Raw genomic sequence first — 23,424 nt, forward strand, 5'->3', positions numbered from 1 at the left:
AGGAGAGTGACACTTTTTTCTGGTCCCCCAATATGTCAGGCTCCAATTCTTGGAGACCTAGGAGCCTGACAGTTTTTTCGAGCACCGCATATTGTTTTGGGGGACACAGAAGCACAGGAGAATTCAAAGGGACACGAAACCATCGTTTAAAAATCATGCCCGTAGCGTACTTTAAAAAGTAGCTAAAAATACCATCAGAATTATACATTTTAAAACAGAAGCAAAAGTATTTAATGTAAAAGAAGTTAAAAAGGTTAGGAACATCTCTCCCGCCATTGTCCTTACATCTGTACATAAAATCACGTTTTAGTTTTTCCATTTTGGAACCCCATAAAAACATAAAACAGATCCTGGTCACTTTTTTAATATATAAAATTGTTGGAGGGAAAACCATAGCTACATAAAGCATTATGGGTAATAAAACAGATTTAATTATTAAAACTTTTCCCTCCATGGTGAGATTTCTCAAATTCCACATTAAAACCTTTTTTTCCATTTTGGCAATTACTGAATCCCAATTGGGTCTCCCATCGTTTTCTTGATTAAAAACAATTCCTAAAATTTTTATCTGATCCTGCTGCATGTTAACTCCTGGTGTCACAGAGGAATCCCATACACCAGTATAAAAACAGTCACACTTATCAACGTTTAATTTAAAACCAGAGGCTTCACAAAAAAAGCCGGTGTTCCTCAATGCCCGTCTCATAGAAGCGGCGTCTGGGCATAGGACGGTGGCGTCATCCATATAGCCTAGGATTTTTACCTGGTTCCCCCTTCCTCCAGGTATGGGCACGCCTCTGATGACTTTATCATCTCTTATTAGGGTGAACAGAGGTTCTATGGCACAAATAAAAAGGAGCGGAGACAACGGGCACCCCTGTTTCACCCCTGATAAAAGAGGAACACCTTTAGTTAAAAATCCGTTGATAGAAATTTGGCTAAAACAGGATCGATATAAAAGCTTAATACGTGTTAAAATAATTTCAGGAACAGCCATCTTTTTAAGAACCATAAAAAGATATTCATGGGAGACCCGGTCAAAAGCCTTCTCGAAATCTAAGGATAAAATAGCAAGGCTTTGACCCCTTTCTTTAAAATACCAAATGATGTCACGTAAAATATTCAGGGACTCAGTAATTGACCTCCCAGGTACCCCACATACCTGGTTTGGATGGATTAATTTATGAATAAAAGGTTTAAAACGGATTGTTATTAGTTTAGCTAAAATTTTACAATCAACGTTTAAAAGAGTAATAGGGCGCCAGTTTTTTAACTGGTCCCTCTCACCTTTTTTAAAAATTAAGGACACAATCCCCCTCCTCCAGGAAGGGGGCAGCTCTTCAGTAATAAAAACTTCCTTATACAATAAAAACATGTCATTCTTTAAAATTTCCCAAAAAGCATGATAAAATTCGATGGGCAGACCATCTTCCCCAGGAGCTTTCCCATTAGAAAAACTTTTAAAAGCAAATAAAAGTTCCTCCAAGGTAATATTACGGGATAAAACTTCCTGGTCTAAAATATCTAGCTTGGCATCAAGGGAATTAAGAACATGTTCTAAAAAGGAAGGATCAATATTTTTCTTGTTAAAAAGAGATTGGTAGAAATTAAAAGCAGAATTTAAAATGCCGACCATAGTGGTTTCTCCTTCAAGGTTTAAAATGACATCTCGTTTATCCATTACCTTTTTGAAGAAGAACCGGGAACACTTCTCGCCATCCTCGAGGTGCTTTACATGTGAATTAAAAATTATTTGTTTCCCTTTCTCTTCTATGGCATGTTTTATTTCAGCTTTAAGATTTAAGATATCATCATCAACATCCATACCAATCTCCTTCAATTTAAAAAGTACATGTAAACGTTTATTAAGAACATAAAACCATTGTTTTTTCTCTTTTGCTTTCTTCTTACCTGCTCGAATAAAAAAAGCTCTGATTTTGGGTTTAATGCCCTCCCACCAGTGTAGCATAGGCTGACTGGGCGCTCTATGGGACTGCCAACACTGGTAGGTCCGCACAAACTCCTCTTTAATGATGGGGTCCTCCAGGAGTGTGGTGTTTAGTCTCCAGGGACCCCTACAAGCTTTTTGCTCTCCCTCTAGCTCCAGGTGCACTGAAAGGAGCTTGTGATCAGATAAAATATTTGTTAAAAGCAAACATTTTTTGGGAATAAAACTATTGGAAGTGAAAATAAAATCAATTCTGGAGCTCACTCTTCCATTGGACCAGGTGGGGCCTGGGTCCGCAGGCAAGAGTTCCCTCCAGCAATCTTTCAATTTAAAATCACCAATAAAATTCTTGAGCAGGTAAGAAGTACGGTCAATTTTTCGATTAAAATCCCCACCCTGCCGGTGTTCTCCATCTCGCACACAGTTAAAATCACCACCCACCAGCAGGGGGGTAGACCCAACACAAAACAATGGTAAAATCTCTAATAGTTCTGCCCTCTCCTGTTTGGTAGGAGGGGCATAAACGTTTAAAACACGAATTAAAATTCCATTAAAAAGCAAATGTATTAAAATAGCTCTGCCGGGCATGATTTCAGTCACTGTTTGGATGGAGATAAAACGACCTCGGCAGAGCAATCCAACCCCCGCAGAGCGACAGTCATTTCCACCAGACCAGACTGAGGGGCCTAGTTTCCAGTCCATCTTTAAATCTTGATATTCCAAGTCATTAGGGATTCCACATTCTTGAAGCAGGCAAAGGTCAAAGTCCACAGTCTCTAAAAATGAAAATAAAGCAGTCCTGCGGACAGGGCTCTTTAGGGACCTCACATTTAGTGAGGCGACTTTGATAGGAACCAACATAGTCTTAGTTGAGGTCAGGGTCCGAACCAGAAGAGTCGTATTCGGAGATCAGCTGCGAGTCTGGACCCCCTTTTTGAGGGGTCAATAAATCTTGGATGTTGGTAGGGTCAGAGCCAGATACGTGGGCGGCTCCAACCCCCACACTGCTCTCATCCGAACTCCGATAGGCAGCTTTCCTCCGAACTCCGGACTCCTCTTCCTCTCGCTGTCTCTTTGCAGAATGGCTCCTATCCATCTCCTCGAAGTCGCTCTCACCCATCTCTGGCCCCTGGCTGAAGATATCGCTGATGTCCTTCCTGGGCAGCTGCACAGGGGCCTGTGAGGTCCCATCACTCTTGGCAACCTTTGCCTGCTTACGGGGAGCCTTCATCGCAAGCCCCTCCACAACCGCAGTGGAGGAACTTTGCTCCGACCCCCCCGTTGACCGGAAATGGTCAAAACGAGGCTCCAATCCAGCATATTTTAGGGTTTTCTTAATGGAGCCCTCGTCTGACACAGAGTGTCTCCGCTCCATGCCCACACTCTTGGGACAGGCGTCAGGTCCTACTGCAGAACCTACGGAGCCACGACGCCTGTCGCTAACCACTGCCTCAACAGGGTCCACTGCAGGCGGAGCAGAGGACCTGTTTGCAGAGGTGCCGGTCAACTTATGTCCAGCAGAGTCAGAATTCCTCCTGCTCTGCCTGGACCCGGTGGAATCCCTATGGCCGTCCCTCGAGGCTGACATCGGTGGGCCCCCCGATGGAGCTGTGAAGGACTTTGGCCTGGACCCCTCAGTCGTCAATGCTCGTTTTGGGGCATTACCAGCGGCGTCTGCACATGTTGCAAACTGCCGCTCTGGCCCTGGTCTGGGTGGCCCAGATTTCGCTCTGCGGGGGCAATCTTTAAAAGCATGCCCAGTCATGCCGCACAGATTGCACAACACCTCGGAACTGCATTTTGCCGCTACGTGTCCAACCTGGCCACACCTGTTACACTGCACCACATGGGGCCGGTCACAATGTTCTCTGGTGTGGCCATATCTCAAGCAGTTCCGGCAGGCTATTGGCATCTGGGGGTAAAATAGGAATCCTCGATTCTTCCCAATGGCAAAGTTCTGGGGTGGGTGATGTAAGCCTCCAATGCCATTGGGATCCTGGCGGAACTTCACCCAATATTTTCTTTTGCCATTCCAGAAGCTCTGGGTGTTCAAGATTTTATGTGAGAAGCGGACCTCCCTGCAGTAACGACTGAGGAAGGTTTCAATGTCACACTCTGAGACAAATGGACTGAACATGCACATCACGAGCGGGACTTCTTCCTCCCCGTAGAGGAATAAAAAGTTCAGTCCATTTAGCCGCTCCTCACTCTGGTCCGCATCAGACAATCTTTTGTGCATGTTGTCGCAACATGCCGCGGCCGTAAAGGATACGGTGTACCGACCGCGGCTTTCCTGGTCGTTGAGACACAGGATTTCCGCCCGCTTGAGCCCCAGGAAGTCCAGCAGAATCACCTCCACAATGAAGCGAAGGTTCTTCCGCTGGCGATGGCCTTCTTCCACCTCGATGCGGACGGACTGGCGCAACCGGGTGTCCCCGGATGCAAATCCAAATGTAAATGGCATTTTCAGTGCCTGGGGGCTAAGCCTGTCCCTTATAGCAGCAAGGGCTCAGATTCCACAATTAAGTGGAACCCTCCCCCAAGGCCAAGGATTAGGGTACCCCAGACACCTACGAAGCCCGATAAACGCCCTCGGAACGCTCTTAGAAAAACGCCTCAAGGCCGGTTGACCTCTTGGGTAAGGCGCGATCGCAACTCGTTGTCCGGGGGCTAAGCCCACTCCCCAAATAGCAGCAAGGGGGTGAAGTCTCTCTGTGAAAAGAGACGATCCCCCAAGGCCAAGGAGCAGGGTACCCCGGACACCTCCCAACAAAACCAGATGCAGAAATACTACACCTGATCTTGCCAAAAGGCCGAGAAGCGATAACCCGAACGGGCCGCGCGTTGCCCGAGCCTGCCCGATACTGCTGTTCAGCCCTTGCAGCGATTCAGCCTACTTCTAGGCAATTCCATGGGGCCCTGCAGGCTCACACACTCACAGCTACACGGGAGGTGAATAAAGGCCGGAGAGGAAGCCAGACAGGATTTGCTTCTTTTGCTTGCACCACAATGCAGTGCTGAAAGAGGAGGAATCTACATAAAAACGCCTTCCTGGCAACGCCCAAATGCCCTGCTGCCATGCAGATAAACACTGGCAGCGGCAGCAAGTGCATGCCCACAGCCACCCCTTGTTCCTTCACACCTTGTATCAGCTGTAATCCAGTCCAGTCCAGTGCTGCCTGCTGAGCAGCACTGACCAACACTGCCTGGGCCCAGGCTTTTATCTCTGAGGCCCCATTATGATGTCAGAAAGCTGGCTCTGGCTCCTCAGGGCTCCACTATGACACGTGCAAAGTTCCGTCTGAACTTTATATAAGACGGTGCGGCTCAGTCAGTCACTCAGTGTTGCCTGAGAGGGCAACACTGCAACAGCCGGCCGCCAGGCTGTCTTTTTTTGCACAGCTAGTTGCCTCCAGGAGGCCACAAGAGGGAGACAAGGGACTGCAAAATGGAAAATAAGCATCCACCAACTTTACAGACAACTTCTCCTTGCTCCTACAACCTCCATCCTTGCACAGTTTGTTATTCTTCTAGGTAACATAGTAACAAATCCAAATTGCTGCTCTCTTTGTAGGCAAGCAAGGCTTTGTTGCAACTGCAATTCTTACTCCTTCTTGAAATGTAGGGAGGGACGACAGTACATTCCATCACATCCATCTAGTGTACACAGGTAGGTCCATTGTGGCGAGCGGGCGGGCGGCTTTAATGGCTGTTTGCTGTTCCCCTACTCCACTCCACTATTTGACTGTGGTGCTGCATCAATCAGTGGCTGGCTCAGGTGCAGCTCTTTAACTTACCTAAAAGGGAGGGCGGAGAGAAGACAAGGAAGGTGAATGAGCTGTTCCAATGTGAAATGCCGGAAACACAGACACACAGACGACACAAAACAAGAGGTGGCAATGTATTCATTAATTGCATTTAATCAATTAGCTCATTATCACTCATGCATTGTCCAACAGGTGTTGAAATAATGGGATTAAAAGGGGAGATCCCTTCAGAAAGACAGAAACAGTGGCAAACACAAAAAACACTTTTGGAATCTGATTTTAGTCAACACATAAGGAAAGGGTGCACCGGTCCTGGAAATACTGCAATACCAGGTCAATGCGTGGAGTGGACAGAGCAAGCTCTATTTCCATCTCCCTGTTCTAAAAATCCATTTAATATATGGTCCCCAGATAGGGGACGTATCAGATATTAAACTGATAAGAACAGATACTACACTTGATCTTAGCCAAAAGGCCGAGAAGCGATAACCCGAACGGGCCGCGCGTTGCCCGAGCCTGCCCGATACTGCTGTTCAGCCCTTGCAGCGATTCAGCCTACTTCTAGGCAATTCCATGGGGCCCTGCAGGCTCACACACTCACAGCTACACGGGAGGTGAATAAAGGCCGGAGAGGAAGCCAGACAGGATTTGCTTCTTTTGCTTGCACCACAATGCAGTGCTGAAAGAGGAGGAATCTACATAAAAACGCCTTCCTGGCAACGCCCAAATGCCCTGCTGCCATGCAGATAAACACTGCCAGCGGCAGCAAGTGCATGCCCACAGCCACCCCTTGTTCCTTCACACCTTGTATCAGCTGTAATCCAGTCCAGTCCAGTGCTGCCTGCTGAGCAGCACTGACCAACACTGCCTGGGCCCAGGCTTTTATCTCTGAGGCCCCATTATGATGTCAGAAAGCTGGCTCTGGCTCCTCAGGGCTCCACTATGACACGTGCAAAGTTCCGTCTGAACTTTATATAAGACGGTGCGGCTCAGTCAGTCACTCAGTGTTGCCTGAGAGGGCAACACTGCAACAGCCGGCCGCCAGGCTGTCTTTTTTTGCACAGCTAGTTGCCTCCAGGAGGCCACAAGAGGGAGACAAGGGACTGCAAAATGGAAAATAAGCATCCACCAACTTTACAGACAACTTCTCCTTGCTCCTACAACCTCCATCCTTGCACAGTTTGTTATTCTTCTAGGTAACATAGTAACAAATCCAAATTGCTGCTCTCTTTGTAGGCAAGCAAGGCTTTGTTGCAACTGCAATTCTTACTCCTTCTTGAAATGTAGGGACGACAGTACATTCCATCACATCCATCTAGTGTACACAGGTAGGTTCATTGTGGCGGGCGGGTGGGCGGGCGGCTTTAATGGCTGTTTGCTGTTCCCCTACTCCACTCCACTATTTGACTGTGGTGCTGCATCAATCAGTGGCTGGCTCAGGTGCAGCTCTTTAACTTACCTAAAAGGGAGGGCGGAGAGAAGACAAGGAAGGTGAATGAGCTGTTCCAATGTGAAATGCCGGAAACACAGACACACAGACGACACAAAACAAGAGGTGGCAATGTATTCATTAATTGCATTTAATCAATTAGCTCATTATCACTCATGCATTGTCCAACAGGTGTTGAAATAATGGGATTAAAAGGGGAGATCCCTTCAGAAAGACAGAAACAATGGCAAACACAAAAAACACTTTTGGAATCTGATTTTAGTCAACACATAAGGAAAGGGTGCACCGGTCCTGGAAATACTGCAATACCAGGTCAATGCGTGGAGTGGACAGAGCAAGCTCTATTTCCATCTCCCTGTTCTAAAAATCCATTTAATATATGGTCCCCAGATAGGGGACGTATCAGATATTAAACTGATAAGAACAGATACTACACTTGATCTTAGCCAAAAGGCCGAGAAGCGATAACCCGAACGGGCCGCGCGTTGCCCGAGCCTGCCCGATACTGCTGTTCAGCCCTTGCAGCGATTCAGCCTACTTCTAGGCAATTCCATGGGGCCCTGCAGGCTCACACACTCACAGCTACACGGGAGGTGAATAAAGGCCGGAGAGGAAGCCAGACAGGATTTGCTTCTTTTGCTTGCACCACAATGCAGTGCTGAAAGAGGAGGAATCTACATAAAAACGCCTTCCTGGCAACGCCCAAATGCCCTGCTGCCATGCAGATAAACACTGCCAGCGGCAGCAAGTGCATGCCCACAGCCACCCCTTGTTCCTTCACACCTTGTATCAGCTGTAATCCAGTCCAGTCCAGTGCTGCCTGCTGAGCAGCACTGACCAACACTGCCTGGGCCCAGGCTTTTATCTCTGAGGCCCCATTATGATGTCAGAAAGCTGGCTCTGGCTCCTCAGGGCTCCACTATGACACGTGCAAAGTTCCGTCTGAACTTTATATAAGACGGTGCGGCTCAGTCAGTCACTCAGTGTTGCCTGAGAGGGCAACACTGCAACAGCCGGCCGCCAGGCTGTCTTTTTTTGCACAGCTAGTTGCCTCCAGGAGGCCACAAGAGGGAGACAAGGGACTGCAAAATGGAAAATAAGCATCCACCAACTTTACAGACAACTTCTCCTTGCTCCTACAACCTCCATCCTTGCACAGTTTGTTATTCTTCTAGGTAACATAGTAACAAATCCAAATTGCTGCTCTCTTTGTAGGCAAGCAAGGCTTTGTTGCAACTGCAATTCTTACTCCTTCTTGAAATGTAGGGACGACAGTACGTTCCATCACATCCATCTAGTGTACAAAGGTAGGTCCATTGTGGCGGGCGGGCGGGCGGCTTTAATGGCTGTTTGCTGTTCCCCTACTCCACTCCACTATTTGACTGTGGTGCTGCATCAATCAGTGGCTGGCTCAGGTGCAGCTCTTTAACTTACCTAAAAGGGAGGGCGGAGAGAAGACAAGGAAGGTGAATGAGCTGTTCCAATGTGAAATGCCGGAAACACAGACACACAGACGACACAAAACAAGAGGTGGCAATGTATTCATTAATTGCATTTAATCAATTAGCTCATTATCACTCATGCATTGTCCAACAGGTGTTGAAATAATGGGATTAAAAGGGGAGATCCCTTCAGAAAGACAGAAACAGTGGCAAACACAAAAAACACTTTTGGAATCTGATTTTAGTCAACACATAAGGAAAGGGTGCACCGGTCCTGGAAATACTGCAATACCAGGTCAATGCGTGGAGTGGACAGAGCAAGCTCTATTTCCATCTCCCTGTTCTAAAAATCCATTTAATATATGGTCCCCAGATAGGGGACGTATCAGATATTAAACTGATAAGAACAGATACTACACTTGATCTTAGCCAAAAGGCCGAGAAGCGATAACCCGAACGGGCCGCGCGTTGCCCGAGCCTGCCCGATACTGCTGTTCAGCCCTTGCAGCGATTCAGCCTACTTCTAGGCAATTCCATGGGGCCCTGCAGGCTCACACACTCACAGCTACACGGGAGGTGAATAAAGGCCGGAGAGGAAGCCAGACAGGATTTGCTTCTTTTGCTTGCACCACAATGCAGTGCTGAAAGAGGAGGAATCTACATAAAAACGCCTTCCTGGCAACGCCCAAATGCCCTGCTGCCATGCAGATAAACACTGCCAGCGGCAGCAAGTGCATGCCCACAGCCACCCCTTGTTCCTTCACACCTTGTATCAGCTGTAATCCAGTCCAGTCCAGTGCTGCCTGCTGAGCAGCACTGACCAACACTGCCTGGGCCCAGGCTTTTATCTCTGAGGCCCCATTATGATGTCAGAAAGCTGGCTCTGGCTCCTCAGGGCTCCACTATGACACGTGCAAAGTTCCGTCTGAACTTTATATAAGACGGTGCGGCTCAGTCAGTCACTCAGTGTTGCCTGAGAGGGCAACACTGCAACAGCCGGCCGCCAGGCTGTCTTTTTTTGCACAGCTAGTTGCCTCCAGGAGGCCACAAGAGGGAGACAAGGGACTGCAAAATGGAAAATAAGCATCCACCAACTTTACAGACAACTTCTCCTTGCTCCTACAACCTCCATCCTTGCACAGTTTGTTATTCTTCTAGGTAACATAGTAACAAATCCAAATTGCTGCTCTCTTTGTAGGCAAGCAAGGCTTTGTTGCAACTGCAATTCTTACTCCTTCTTGAAATGTAGGGACGACAGTACGTTCCATCACATCCATCTAGTGTACACAGGTAGGTCCATTGTGGCGGGCGGGCGGGCGGCTTTAATGGCTGTTTGCTGTTCCCCTACTCCACTCCACTATTTGACTGTGGTGCTGCATCAATCAGTGGCTGGCTCAGGTGCAGCTCTTTCACTTACCTAAAAGGGAGGGCGGAGAGAAGACAAGGAAGGTGAATGAGCTGTTCCAATGTGAAATGCCGGAAACACAGACACACAGACGACACAAAACAAGAGGTGGCAATGTATTCATTAATTGCATTTAATCAATTAGCTCATTATCACTCATGCATTGTCCAACAGGTGTTGAAATAATGGGATTAAAAGGGGAGATCCCTTCAGAAAGACAGAAACAATGGCAAACACAAAAAACACTTTTGGAATCTGATTTTAGTCAACACATAAGGAAAGGGTGCACCGGTCCTGGAAATACTGCAATACCAGGTCAATGCGTGGAGTGGACAGAGCAAGCTCTATTTCCATCTCCCTGTTCTAAAAATCCATTTAATATATGGTCCCCAGATAGGGGACGTATCAGATATTAAACTGATAAGAACAGATACTACACTTGATCTTAGCCAAAAGGCCGAGAAGCGACAACCCGAACGGGCCGCGCGTTGCCCGAGCCTGCCCGATACTGCTGTTCAGCCCTTGCAGCGATTCAGCCTACTTCTAGGCAATTCCATGGGGCCCTGCAGGCTCACACACTCACAGCTACACGGGAGGTGAATAAAGGCCGGAGAGGAAGCCAGACAGGATTTGCTTCTTTTGCTTGCACCACAATGCAGTGCTGAAAGAGGAGGAATCTACATAAAAACGCCTTCCTGGCAACGCCCAAATGCCCTGCTGCCATGCAGATAAACACTGGCAGCGGCAGCAAGTGCATGCCCACAGCCACCCCTTGTTCCTTCACACCTTGTATCAGCTGTAATCCAGTCCAGTCCAGTGCTGCCTGCTGAGCAGCACTGACCAACACTGCCTGGGCCCAGGCTTTTATCTCTGAGGCCCCATTATGATGTCAGAAAGCTGGCTCTGGCTCCTCAGGGCTCCACTATGACACGTGCAAAGTTCCGTCTGAACTTTATATAAGACGGTGCGGCTCAGTCAGTCACTCAGTGTTGCCTGAGAGTGCAACACTGCAACAGCCGGCCGCCAGGCTGTCTTTTTTTGCACAGCTAGTTGCCTCCAGGAGGCCACAAGAGGGAGACAAGGGACTGCAAAATGGAAAATAAGCATCCACCAACTTTACAGACAACTTCTCCTTGCTCCTACAACCTCCATCCTTGCACAGTTTGTTATTCTTCTAGGTAACATAGTAACAAATCCAAATTGCTGCTCTCTTTGTAGGCAAGCAAGGCTTTGTTGCAACTGCAATTCTTACTCCTTCTTGAAATGTAGGGACGACAGTACATTCCATCACATCCATCTAGTGTACACAGGTAGGTCCATTGTGGCGGGCGGGCGGGCGGGCGGGCGGGCGGCTTTAATGGCTGTTTGCTGTTCCCCTACTCCACTCCACTATTTGACTGTGGTGCTGCATCAATCAGTGGCTGGCTCAGGTGCAGCTCTTTAACTTACCTAAAAGGGAGGGCGGAGAGAAGACAAGGAAGGTGAATGAGCTGTTCCAATGTGAAATGCCGGAAACACAGACACACAGACGACACAAAACAAGAGGTGGCAATGTATTCATTAATTGCATTTAATCAATTAGCTCATTATCACTCATGCATTGTCCAACAGGTGTTGAAATAATGGGATTAAAAGGGGAGATCCCTTCAGAAAGACAGAAACAATGGCAAACACAAAAAACACTTTTGGAATCTGATTTTAGTCAACACATAAGGAAAGGGTGCACCGGTCCTGGAAATACTGCAATACCAGGTCAATGCGTGGAGTGGACAGAGCAAGCTCTATTTCCATCTCCGTGTTCTAAAAATCCATTTAATATATGGTCCCCATGTGAAGGATGGAGTCGACAGAAGTTAATGTTTATAATAATTTTCTTTCTTTAATAAAATATAGACTATAGAGTTGTGTACATAATTGTGATGAAGCAATAGTAATAGGATTAGATAAGTATACGTGGCAAGATGGCCCCTGAACAGGGACTACGCACTAATAAAATAACAAGTCACTTCCTGGTATGAACGAACTATGAACTATGAAGACATATCTAAAGGACCAGATAAGGGTGAACCTATCCAAGGATGACACAAAGTAACAAGAGGCTTACAGTGATACGTGCTTTTATAAAAGTGTGATAACATGTACCCACCCCCAGGAGAAAGGGGATATAGAACAAATGTGTGTAAATAAATCAGTGACGCCTCTCCTGATGCTGAGTGAGGAGCTTTATACCAGACTTTGTGTGGTGTGATTCCTTTCGTACGAACTCAGCGTATTATCCCTGCCGGTTGAGACTGATTAGTACCCGAACAATTTGGCGCCCAACGTGGGGCCACGCTCGACGTGGGGCCACACTCGAGGGATAAGCCGTGTCCATGATCGACGACCCCCAGACGCCTCAACATCGAATCGCCAGCCACGCTCCCAGGAAGTCTGATCAGCTTCAAATAAAACACGGTAAGGTTAAGTTCATGTTTATGAATATTGGCTCTTATCCGTGTGGGAGAGTGAGCAGGTGATAAGATACCGAGGTATTTGGAGTCGATCCCGGCCACACTCTCAGCGACAGAGAGTTAACCCGCTGTGTGGCTCCAAGAATCATAGTATAGATAGTCGCGTCTCGCCGGCATAGGTGATAAGTATAAGTGTAATAATTTAATTCGTCGCAGGGTATAGTTTGATACCATTAAGACGACAGAGACAAATAGTCGCAGGGTATAGTTTGATACCATTAAGACGACAGGTGTAAGTGTAATAATTTAATTAGTTAGAGTTTTGTGTTCAGAAACATCGAGAATAAGGTTTCATTCTCAGGACGGTGTTAAATATAGAACAGTATGTTTAATGTGTTTAAAACAAAGAGAAGGCAAGAAGAATGTAGAAGTCCCCCCTTTTATCATTATTTTCTTCATTTCTTAACCTAAGTGTGTCCGTGCTCTGGGAAAGGGGAGTAAAAGGATTTTTTCACCAGTTTGAGACGAGCCTCCCCTATTAGGAGACCCCCCTTTGTAGCTGGACTTAAAGAGTCGGTGCACACCCTACACTATCTATTCATCTTCAGAACAATAGTCTCGATAAAGGGTGGTTGTTTTCATGGATGGAGTTGGTAAAAGTCCTTCAATTTCTGAAGAAAACATAAAAGTGGGAGTTACTTCAGTTATAGTTTTAGTCATTAATTTCTTTATACATGGTAATACACAACAAGCAATAACTGCGAAAAGCACTAGAAAAATTAAGATTACAATCCCAATTTGGGCCAGAATTTTCTGCCATCCGGTTAACCATGAGAAATACTGATCCCACGGGTCTGTGAAACCTGAATTTCGTTTTAATTCCTCGGATAAAGAAACAATCTGTTTGATTGCCATGGTTACTTTGCCGTTTGGTCCTGTGTTATCTGGAATAAAAGTACAACAGGTAGTACCTATCATGGCACAAACGCCTCCTTTTTCTGCTAGTATCATATCAAGGGCCATACGGTTCTGGAAAGTCATAGTAGATGTGGGTCCTAACTGGTCAGCTAGACCTTGTAAAGCGTCCCTAGTATAGTTAACAAACCGTTGCTGGTTGTAATAGATATAATTTATCCAATCTACATTTTTGTTAGCTGTGATCATAGGGATTAATGATTCAAATCCAGCTGCTACCTGATCCCGGGCCTTGAATTCATCTGGGACCCCCCTTGGGACTCCTATAGCATCTACATACACATGGGGGTCAAAACTTCCTTTCAGATCTCTTTTTTCCCTTGTTAATATGTGACTATTTTGAGAGGTGGTCTCTTGGGTCTCAGAGAGTATATGAAAAGGCATGATCGCTTTCGACAGGGTGCATTCTCCCTTCCAGTTCCCTCCGATTCGAGTTCTAATTTTCATGTCCCCACAGATCCAATATATATCCCCTAATGACTGGACCTGGTTCTGAAGGAGGCTTCCATTTATTGAGCTATACGTCCCACACCACTGGTTACTAAAGTTTCCTACAAATCTCCCTTCTCCCTCATAATTTACATAACAGGTGTAGTTCCCGGGGTATATAGTAAGTCCCTCTCGATTCTTGGGGGTCTCAGTTATGATAGGATATTCTTTCTTCCAATTTTCACACTCATTTTGTTCAGTAGTAGTATTGGTGAATAAACTAAAAAAACATGGCTGAATTTGTTTTGGGATTTCTAAGGGTACCATACCTAAATGGGGTCTAGCCCCAGCACAAACATAGCAATTGCTTTTGTTTACTTTAGTGGCGGAATATTTCATCCATTCCAACCATAGATTTGTATCCCCAAATCCAGTTTCCATAGCCATAGTGTCTTCGAATCCTGGGTTCGCGATTGCAACTATTTGTGAGATGGTTCGGATCCTAGGGGCAACGGGGTTTGGCTGTTCAATAATCAATTTTTCCCATTCTGTGGAATTTACCATATCCATAATTCTAAATGGACCCTCAGGTCCCACATAGCCGAGACTCCCTGTATAAGACGACAGCCAATACTGTCCACCATCTGTGTGTTTGGGATTTTCTATAGTTAGAATCAGTGGATTACAGCTACCTACATTTTGACACTGGCTACGAAATGGGGTCTTCGTAAGGGTCATCCTAGTTATTAGAGATTTTCCGCTATCATCCTTTTTGTTTAAAGCGCTAGGGGGTTGATATCCCCAATCTCTTCCAGTGTTCCATCCCACGGAGCCCCAGTATTTACCCTGAGTTCCCCAATTATCATCCGTAACACATATATATTGTTCTCCTTCTCCTATGGTTTTGATCCAGTTTCTTCCCCAATCATAGTTCAACCCGTATTCCCACTGTCTATGGTTACAGTCTATTATTTGACAATAATCGAATGTGTAAGTGGCTACATGGGTGTTGCTTGAATTAAACCAGAGGACAGTCATATCGTCGATCTTAGTGACCGCTACCTGTCCGGTTACTACCCATGCTGTACCACACAAAAGGATATACTGGATCATTTCGGAACTCCCACTCGTTTGCAATGGGAAGCGTGAATCCAAGTAGGGCGACCCTCAACTTTCACAGCGGTAGGGGTGGTCAATATGACTTGGTATGGGCCCTCGAATCGTGATTCTAGAGATCCTCGGACATGCTTCTTGACTACCACAAATTCTCCAGGTTTAATGTCGTGGGTGGTAGTATCTGCTTCCGGATCTGGAAAAGAGGAGTATACTGCAGAATGTGTTATTGTCAGTTCCTTACATAATGCAATTACAAAGTTCACTAGATTGTCATTTCCCATGCTAAGCTGCTGGGGGTAGTAGTGGCCTAACCTTGGGGGACCACCAAATAGTATTTCATAAGGCGTCAATCCTGTAGGGGCTTTAGGGGTGTTCCTAACCGAGTATAATGCTATAGGTAATAGTTCTGGCCATGCCATGTTCAGTTCTTGGCTAGCTTTCAAAAGTTTGTTTTTTTAGGGTACCATTAAGTCTTTCTACTTTCCCGCTACTTTGAGGATGGTATGGAGTATGTAGTCCTAGATCAGCCCCGACTAATTTCCAAATTGCCGATGTGATATCTGCAGTAAAGGCTGGTCCTTGATCGCTTTCTATTACTTCTGGAATTCCGAATCTGCATATTACTTCCTTCATAAGTTTCTTTGCAGTAGTCCTGGCTGTCATATTGGTGACCGGGTAAGCCTCGGGCCATCCTGAAAACATATCGATTACCACTAGTAGATATTCGTATTTGCCACTTTTAGGCAGTTGTGTGTGATCTATTTGAATTCTTTGAAACGGATAGGATGTCCTGGCGAGGTGTTTTTCAGGAGTGGTCATAGTCCTTCCAGGGTTGCATCGATTGCAGATTATGCATGTCCGGCAATACTGGGTGACAGGGGTGGATATTCCTGGGGCCAGGTATAGTTTGTTGATTGCCGTTACCATCTGGTTCTTCCCTCGGTGGGTAGGACCGTGTGCCCACTGTACAATTGCTGGGTACAGGGCTCTCGGGAGGGCAACTCGTTTGTCCTTTCTCCATATTCCTTGTTTATCCACACTTGCTCCTTCCGTCTGCCATTGCTGTCTGTCCTCAGGGGTACTATTGTTCTGGAAGATGGTAACTTGGTTGATGGCGTCGGTCCCTTCCACATTTGGTATCTGTTCTCTGGCCCGCGACCTAGTCATAATCTGAAGGTAGCTTGTTTGATCCGGACTCCCTTCTGACTCTTTTCCGTAAGTTGCTGCCCACTTTGCCGTCTCGTCTGCCAGCTTATTTCCTTGTGCTTCTTCTGTTTGGGCTTTTCCATGGGCTTTGGTCTTGAGTATGGCCACTTTTTCTGGACGAGTCAAGGCTTCAAGTAATTCAGCCACAGCTTGCGCATGCCTGATTGGGGTACCAGCAGCTGTTGCAAAACCTCTGATTGCCCAGATCTGTCCAAAGTCGTGAGCCACACCGAAGGCGTATCTGGAATCCGTATATATGTTAGCTGTGTGGTTGGCCGCTTCGTGGCATGCCTCTGTGAGGGCTTTTAATTCAGCTTCTTGTGCAGATTTGTGGGGTGGCATCCGGCCTGCTCGGATGGTTTCGTGCAGTGATACCACAGCGTATCCAGTGTGGAATTTACCTTGTTCATCAGCATAACGTGATCCATCAGTGAAAAGAATGAGGTCCGGGTTGTCAAGTGGAGTGTCAAATACCGTGGAGGGAGATGTTGCTTGCTGCTGCATAAGTTGTAAGCAGTCATGAGATTGTGCATGATCTGATTCCGTATGGGGTTCTTGGTCTTGATCCCCCCTTACAAGGGGCAGAAGGGTGGCCGGATTGAGCGTATGGCAGCGCTGTAAAGTGACGTTGTCTGGAAGGAGAAGAGAACATTGAAGACGCATACGTCGTTGTAAGGAAAGTTGTTTTTGTTGACTTTGAAGTATGATTGCGGATAAGTCATGTGGAGCTAAAATGGTGACTGGATGTCCGAGAATAAAGGGTGCTGTTTTGTCCAGTAATATCTGTGCAGCCAGCACAGCTCGTAGGCACATGGGTGCGGCTTGCGATACAGGGTCCAGTTTCGCCGAGAAGTACCCAATAGGTCTAGGTTTTCCTCCATGTGTTTGAGTGAGGACAGCAGATGCATGGCCTTGGTTTTCTGAGATGTATAGTTGGAAAGGTAGTTGGTAGTTGGGGATGCCCAGGGCTGGGGCTGTAGAAATGATATGTTGTAATTCACGGAACGATTGTACAGCAATAAGGGGGAGATTGGGCATCCAGGAGGGATCAGAAACGCAGGCGTATAGAGGATGCATGAGTTGAGATGCGTTGGGAATCCATTGTCGACAGTAGGTTACCATTCCTAAAAAGGCCTGCAATTGCGTAAGGCCAGTAGGTAGAGGTATGGCAAAAATAGTAGAGACTCGTTCCAAGGTGAGATGTCGTGATCCTTGTGAAATACAGTGTCCTAGAAAGATAACTTTGGGGGCACACCATTGCAGTTTCTTTTTGGAGATTTTGCAGTTAATTTGTGCGAGAAATGTGAGAAGACTTAGAGAGAGAACTGAACACAAGGAGGTGTTTGGTGCTGATAGGAGTAAGTCGTCAACATATTGGAGAAGGGTGGCTTCCGGATGTGCAGCTATCCATGGTAGAAGAGAAGACGTGAGGGCTTGAGTGAAGTGATTTGGGGAGTTCTGCGCACCTTGAGGCATGACAGTCCAAGTGTACTGGGCGCCTTGATGAGTGAAAGCGAAAAGATACTGGGAGTCTTGATGTAATGGTACACTGAAAAATGCATTGGCTAGGTCAATAACGGTGAAGGACGAATGTGAAGGGGGAATGTCACTGAGGAGCGTGTGTGGGTTAGGCACCACTGGAGTTTCCATGATGGTTACTGCATTGATAGCGCGTAAGTCTTGAACTAATCTATAAACAGTAGGGGAACCCGGTATTGATTTCTTTTTGACAAGAAAAAGTGGAGTGTTGGCTGGTGAAATACACTGGACTGGACAGAGCAAGACAGAAACAATGGCAAACACAAAAAACACTTTTGGAATCTGATTTTAGTCAACACATAAGGAAAGGGTGCACCGGTCCTGGAAATACTGCAATACCAGGTCAATGCGTGGAGTGGACAGAGCAAGCTCTATTTCCATCTCCGTGTTCTAAAAATCCATTTAATATATGGTCCCCAGATAGGGGACGTATCAGATATTAAACTGATAAGAACAGATACTACACTTGATCTTAGCCAAATGGCCGAGAAGCGATAACCCGAACGGGCCGCGCGTTGCCCGAGCCTGCCCGATACTGCTGTTCAGCCCTTGCAGCAATTCAGCCTACTTCTAGGCAATTCCATGGGGCCCTGCAGGCTCACACACTCACAGCTACACGGGAGGTGAATAAAGGCCGGAGAGGAAGCCAGACAGGATTTGCTTCTTTTGCTTGCACCACAATGCAGTGCTGAAAGAGGAGGAATCTACATAAAAACGCCTTCCTGGCAACGCCCAAATGCCCTGCTGCCATGCAGATAAACACTGGCAGCGGCAGCAAGTGCATGCCCACAGCCACCCCTTGTTCCTTCACACCTTGTATCAGCTGTAATCCAGTCCAGTCCAGTGCTGCCTGCTGAGCAGCACTGACCAACACTGCCTGGGCCCAGGCTTTTATCTCTGAGGCCCCATTATGATGTCAGAAAGCTGGCTCTGGCTCCTCAGGGCTCCACTATGACACGTGCAAAGTTCCGTCTGAACTTTATATAAGACGGTGCGGCTCAGTCAGTCACTCAGTGTTGCCTGAGAGGGCAACACTGCAACAGCCGGCCGCCAGGCTGTCTTTTTTTGCACAGCTAGTTGCCTCCAGGAGGCCACAAGAGGGAGACAAGGGACTGCAAAATGGAAAATAAGCATCCACCAACTTTACAGACAACTTCTCCTTGCTCCTACAACCTCCATCCTTGCACAGTTTGTTATTCTTCTAGGTAACATAGTAACAAATCCAAATTGCTGCTCTCTTTGTAGGCAAGCAAGGCTTTGTTGCAACTGCAATTCTTACTCCTTCTTGAAATGTAGGGACGACAGTACATTCCATCACATCCATCTAGTGTACACAGGTAGGTCCATTGTGGCGGGCGGGCGGCTTTAATGGCTGTTTGCTGTTCCCCTACTCCACTCCACTATTTGACTGTGGTGCTGCATCAATCAGTGGCTGGCTCAGGTGCAGCTCTTTAACTTACCTAAAAGGGAGGGCGGAGAGAAGACAAGGAAGGTGAATGAGCTGTTCCAATGTGAAATGCCGGAAACACAGACACACAGACGACACAAAACAAGAGGTGGCAATGTATTCATTAATTGCATTTAATCAATTAGCTCATTATCACTCATGCATTGTCCAACAGGTGTTGAAATAATGGCATTAAAAGGGGAGATCCCTTCAGAAAGACAGAAACAATGGCAAACACAAGAAACACTTTTGGAATCTGATTTTAGTCAACACATAAGGAAAGGGTGCACCGGTCCTGGAAATACTGCAATACCAGGTCAATGCGTGGAGTGGACAGAGCAAGCTCTATTTCCATCTCCCTGTTCTAAAAATCCATTTAATATATGGTCCCCAGATAGGGGACGTATCAGATATTAAACTGATAAGAACAGATACTACACTTGATCTTAGCCAAAAGGCCGAGAAGCGATAACCCGAACGGGCCGCGCGTTGCCCGAGCCTGCCCGATACTGCTGTTCAGCCCTTGCAGCGATTCAGCCTACTTCTAGGCAATTCCATGGGGCCCTGCAGGCTCACACACTCACAGCTACACGGGAGGTGAATAAAGGCCGGAGAGGAAGCCAGACAGGATTTGCTTCTTTTGCTTGCACCACAATGCAGTGCTGAAAGAGGAGGAATCTACATAAAAACGCCTTCCTGGCAACGCCCAAATGCCCTGCTGCCATGCAGATAAACACTGGCAGCGGCAGCAAGTGCATGCCCACAGCCACCCCTTGTTCCTTCACACCTTGTATCAGCTGTAATCCAGTCCAGTCCAGTGCTGCCTGCTGAGCAGCACTGACCAACACTGCCTGGGCCCAGGCTTTTATCTCTGAGGCCCCATTATGATGTCAGAAAGCTGGCTCTGGCTCCTCAGGGCTCCACTATGACACGTGCAAAGTTCCGTCTGAACTTTATATAAGACGGTGCGGCTCAGTCAGTCACTCAGTGTTGCCTGAGAGGGCAACACTGCAACAGCCGGCCGCCAGGCTGTCTTTTTTTGCACAGCTAGTTGCCTCCAGGAGGCCACAAGAGGGAGACAAGGGACTGCAAAATGGAAAATAAGCATCCACCAACTTTACAGACAACTTCTCCTTGCTCCTACAACCTCCATCCTTGCACAGTTTGTTATTCTTCTAGGTAACATAGTAACAAATCCAAATTGCTGCTCTCTTTGTAGGCAAGCAAGGCTTTGTTGCAACTGCAATTCTTACTCCTTCTTGAAATGTAGGGACGACAGTACATTCCATCACATCCATCTAGTGTACACAGGTAGGTCCATTGTGGCGGGCGGGCGGGCGGGCGGGCGGGCGGCTTTAATGGCTGTTTGCTGTTCCCCTACTCCACTCCACTATTTGACTGTGGTGCTGCATCAATCAGTGGCTGGCTCAGGTGCAGCTCTTTAACTTACCTAAAAGGGAGGGCGGAGAGAAGACAAGGAAGGTGAATGAGCTGTTCCAATGTGAAATGCCGGAAACACAGACACACAGACGACACAAAACAAGAGGTGGCAATGTATTCATTAATTGCATTTAATCAATTAGCTCATTATCACTCATGCATTGTCCAACAGGTGTTGAAATAATGGGATTAAAAGGGGAGATCCCTTCAGAAAGACAGAAACAGTGGCAAACACAAAAAACACTTTTGGAATCTGATTTTAGTCAACACATAAGGAAAGGGTGCACCGGTCCTGGAAATACTGCAATACCAGGTCAATGCGTGGAGTGGACAGAGCAAGCTCTATTTCCATCTCCCTGTTCTAAAAATCCATTTAATATATGGTCCCCAGATAGGGGACGTATCAGATATTAAACTGATAAGAACAGATACTACACTTGATCTTAGCCAAAAGGCCGAGAAGCGATAACCCGAACGGGCCGCGCGTTGCCCGAGCCTGCCCGATACTGCTGTTCAGCCCTTGCAGCGATTCAGCCTACTTCTAGGCAATTCCATGGGGCCCTGCAGGCTCACACACTCACAGCTACACGGGAGGTGAATAAAGGCCGGAGAGGAAGCCAGACAGGATTTGCTTCTTTTGCTTGCACCACAATGCAGTGCTGAAAGAGGAGGAATCTACATAAAAACGCCTTCCTGGCAACGCCCAAATGCCCTGCTGCCATGCAGATAAACACTGGCAGCGGCAGCAAGTGCATGCCCACAGCCACCCCTTGTTCCTTCACACCTTGTATCAGCTGTAATCCAGTCCAGTCCAGTGCTGCCTGCTGAGCAGCACTGACCAACACTGCCTGGGCCCAGGCTTTTATCTCTGAGGCCCCATTATGATGTCAGAAAGCTGGCTCTGGCTCCTCAGGGCTCCACTATGACACGTGCAAAGTTCCGTCTGAACTTTATATAAGACGGTGCGGCTCAGTCAGTCACTCAGTGTTGCCTGAGAGGGCAACACTGCAACAGCCGGCCGCCAGGCTGTCTTTTTTTGCACAGCTAGTTGCCTCCAGGAGGCCACAAGAGGGAGACAAGGGACTGCAAAATGGAAAATAAGCATCCACCAACTTTACAGACAACTTCTCCTTGCTCCTACAACCTCCATCCTTGCACAGTTTGTTATTCTTCTAGGTAACATAGTAACAAATCCAAATTGCTGCTCTCTTTGTAGGCAAGCAAGGCTTTGTTGCAACTGCAATTCTTACTCCTTCTTGAAATGTAGGGACGACAGTACATTCCATCACATCCATCTAGTGTACACAGGTAGGTTCATTGTGGCGGGCGGGCGGGCGGGCGGCTTTAATGGCTGTTTGCTGTTCCCCTACTCCACTCCACTATTTGACTGTGGTGCTGCATCAATCAGTGGCTGGCTCAGGTGCAGCTCTTTAACTTACCTAAAAGGGAGGGCGGAGAGAAGACAAGGAAGGTGAATGAGCTGTTCCAATGTGAAATGCCGGAAACACAGACACACAGACGACACAAAACAAGAGGTGGCAATGTATTCATTAATTGCATTTAATCAATTAGCTCATTATCACTCATGCATTGTCCAACAGGTGTTGAAATAATGGGATTAAAAGGGGAGATCCCTTCAGAAAGACAGAAACAATGGCAAACACAAAAAACACTTTTGGAATCTGATTTTAGTCAACACATAAGGAAAGGGTGCACCGGTCCTGGAAATACTGCAATACCAGGTCAATGCGTGGAGTGGACAGAGCAAGCTCTATTTCCATCTCCCTGTTCTAAAAATCCATTTAATATATGGTCCCCAGATAGGGGACGTATCAGATATTAAACTGATAAGAACAGATACTACACTTGATCTTAGCCAAAAGGCCGAGAAGCGACAACCCGAACGGGCCGCGCGTTGCCCGAGCCTGCCCGATACTGCTGTTCAGCCCTTGCAGCGATTCAGCCTACTTCTAGGCAATTCCATGGGGCCCTGCAGGCTCACACACTCACAGCTACACGGGAGGTGAATAAAGGCCGGAGAGGAAGCCAGACAGGATTTGCTTCTTTTGCTTGCACCACAATGCAGTGCTGAAAGAGGAGGAATCTACATAAAAACGCCTTCCTGGCAACGCCCAAATGCCCTGCTGCCATGCAGATAAACACTGGCAGCGGCAGCAAGTGCATGCCCACAGCCACCCCTTGTTCCTTCACACCTTGTATCAGCTGTAATCCAGTCCAGTCCAGTGCTGCCTGCTGAGCAGCACTGACCAACACTGCCTGGGCCCAGGCTTTTATCTCTGAGGCCCCATTATGATGTCAGAAAGCTGGCTCTGGCTCCTCAGGGCTCCACTATGACACGTGCAAAGTTCCGTCTGAACTTTATATAAGACGGTGCGGCTCAGTCAGTCACTCAGTGTTGCCTGAGAGTGCAACACTGCAACAGCCGGCCGCCAGGCTGTCTTTTTTTGCACAGCTAGTTGCCTCCAGGAGGCCACAAGAGGGAGACAAGGGACTGCAAAATGGAAAATAAGCATCCACCAACTTTACAGACAACTTCTCCTTGCTCCTACAACCTCCATCCTTGCACAGTTTGTTATTCTTCTAGGTAACATAGTAACAAATCCAAATTGCTGCTCTCTTTGTAGGCAAGCAAGGCTTTGTTGCAACTGCAATTCTTACTCCTTCTTGAAATGTAGGGACGACAGTACATTCCATCACATCCATCTAGTGTACACAGGTAGGTCCATTGTGGCGGGCGGGCGGGCGGGCGGGCGGCTTTAATGGCTGTTTACTGTTCCCCTACTCCACTC

The 23,424-nt window shown here is 47.1% G+C and overlaps 8 non-coding genes and 1 pseudogene across 8 annotated transcripts; all 9 read right to left on the bottom strand.

The window, feature by feature from the left end:
• Positions 1 to 6,011: 6,011 nt before the first annotated feature.
• LOC142734933 (U2 spliceosomal RNA) lies at positions 6,012 to 6,202 on the bottom strand. Its single transcript, XR_012880459.1, has one exon. It is a non-coding gene; the product is annotated as a U2 spliceosomal RNA (small nuclear RNA).
• A 1,238-nt stretch (positions 6,203 to 7,440) lies between these two features.
• LOC142734935 (U2 spliceosomal RNA) lies at positions 7,441 to 7,631 on the bottom strand. Its single transcript, XR_012880461.1, has one exon. It is a non-coding gene; the product is annotated as a U2 spliceosomal RNA (small nuclear RNA).
• A 1,234-nt stretch (positions 7,632 to 8,865) lies between these two features.
• LOC142734936 (U2 spliceosomal RNA) lies at positions 8,866 to 9,056 on the bottom strand. Its single transcript, XR_012880462.1, has one exon. It is a non-coding gene; the product is annotated as a U2 spliceosomal RNA (small nuclear RNA).
• Positions 9,057 to 10,290: 1,234 nt separating this feature from the next.
• On the bottom strand, positions 10,291 to 10,481 carry LOC142734944 (U2 spliceosomal RNA). Its single transcript, XR_012880469.1, has one exon. It is a non-coding gene; the product is annotated as a U2 spliceosomal RNA (small nuclear RNA).
• A 1,246-nt stretch (positions 10,482 to 11,727) lies between these two features.
• Positions 11,728 to 11,851, bottom strand: LOC142734954 (U2 spliceosomal RNA; annotated as a pseudogene).
• A 6,181-nt stretch (positions 11,852 to 18,032) lies between these two features.
• LOC142734943 (U2 spliceosomal RNA) lies at positions 18,033 to 18,223 on the bottom strand. Its single transcript, XR_012880468.1, has one exon. It is a non-coding gene; the product is annotated as a U2 spliceosomal RNA (small nuclear RNA).
• A 1,230-nt stretch (positions 18,224 to 19,453) lies between these two features.
• On the bottom strand, positions 19,454 to 19,644 carry LOC142734937 (U2 spliceosomal RNA). Its single transcript, XR_012880463.1, has one exon. It is a non-coding gene; the product is annotated as a U2 spliceosomal RNA (small nuclear RNA).
• A 1,246-nt stretch (positions 19,645 to 20,890) lies between these two features.
• On the bottom strand, positions 20,891 to 21,081 carry LOC142734939 (U2 spliceosomal RNA). The gene has a single exon (XR_012880464.1). It is a non-coding gene; the product is annotated as a U2 spliceosomal RNA (small nuclear RNA).
• Positions 21,082 to 22,319: 1,238 nt separating this feature from the next.
• Positions 22,320 to 22,510, bottom strand: LOC142734945 (U2 spliceosomal RNA). The gene has a single exon (XR_012880470.1). It is a non-coding gene; the product is annotated as a U2 spliceosomal RNA (small nuclear RNA).
• Positions 22,511 to 23,424: the final 914 nt, after the last annotated feature.

Source organism: Rhinoderma darwinii, unplaced genomic scaffold (genome assembly GCF_050947455.1).
Source record: "Rhinoderma darwinii isolate aRhiDar2 unplaced genomic scaffold, aRhiDar2.hap1 Scaffold_994, whole genome shotgun sequence".
NCBI classification, from domain to species: domain Eukaryota; kingdom Metazoa; phylum Chordata; class Amphibia; order Anura; family Rhinodermatidae; genus Rhinoderma; species Rhinoderma darwinii.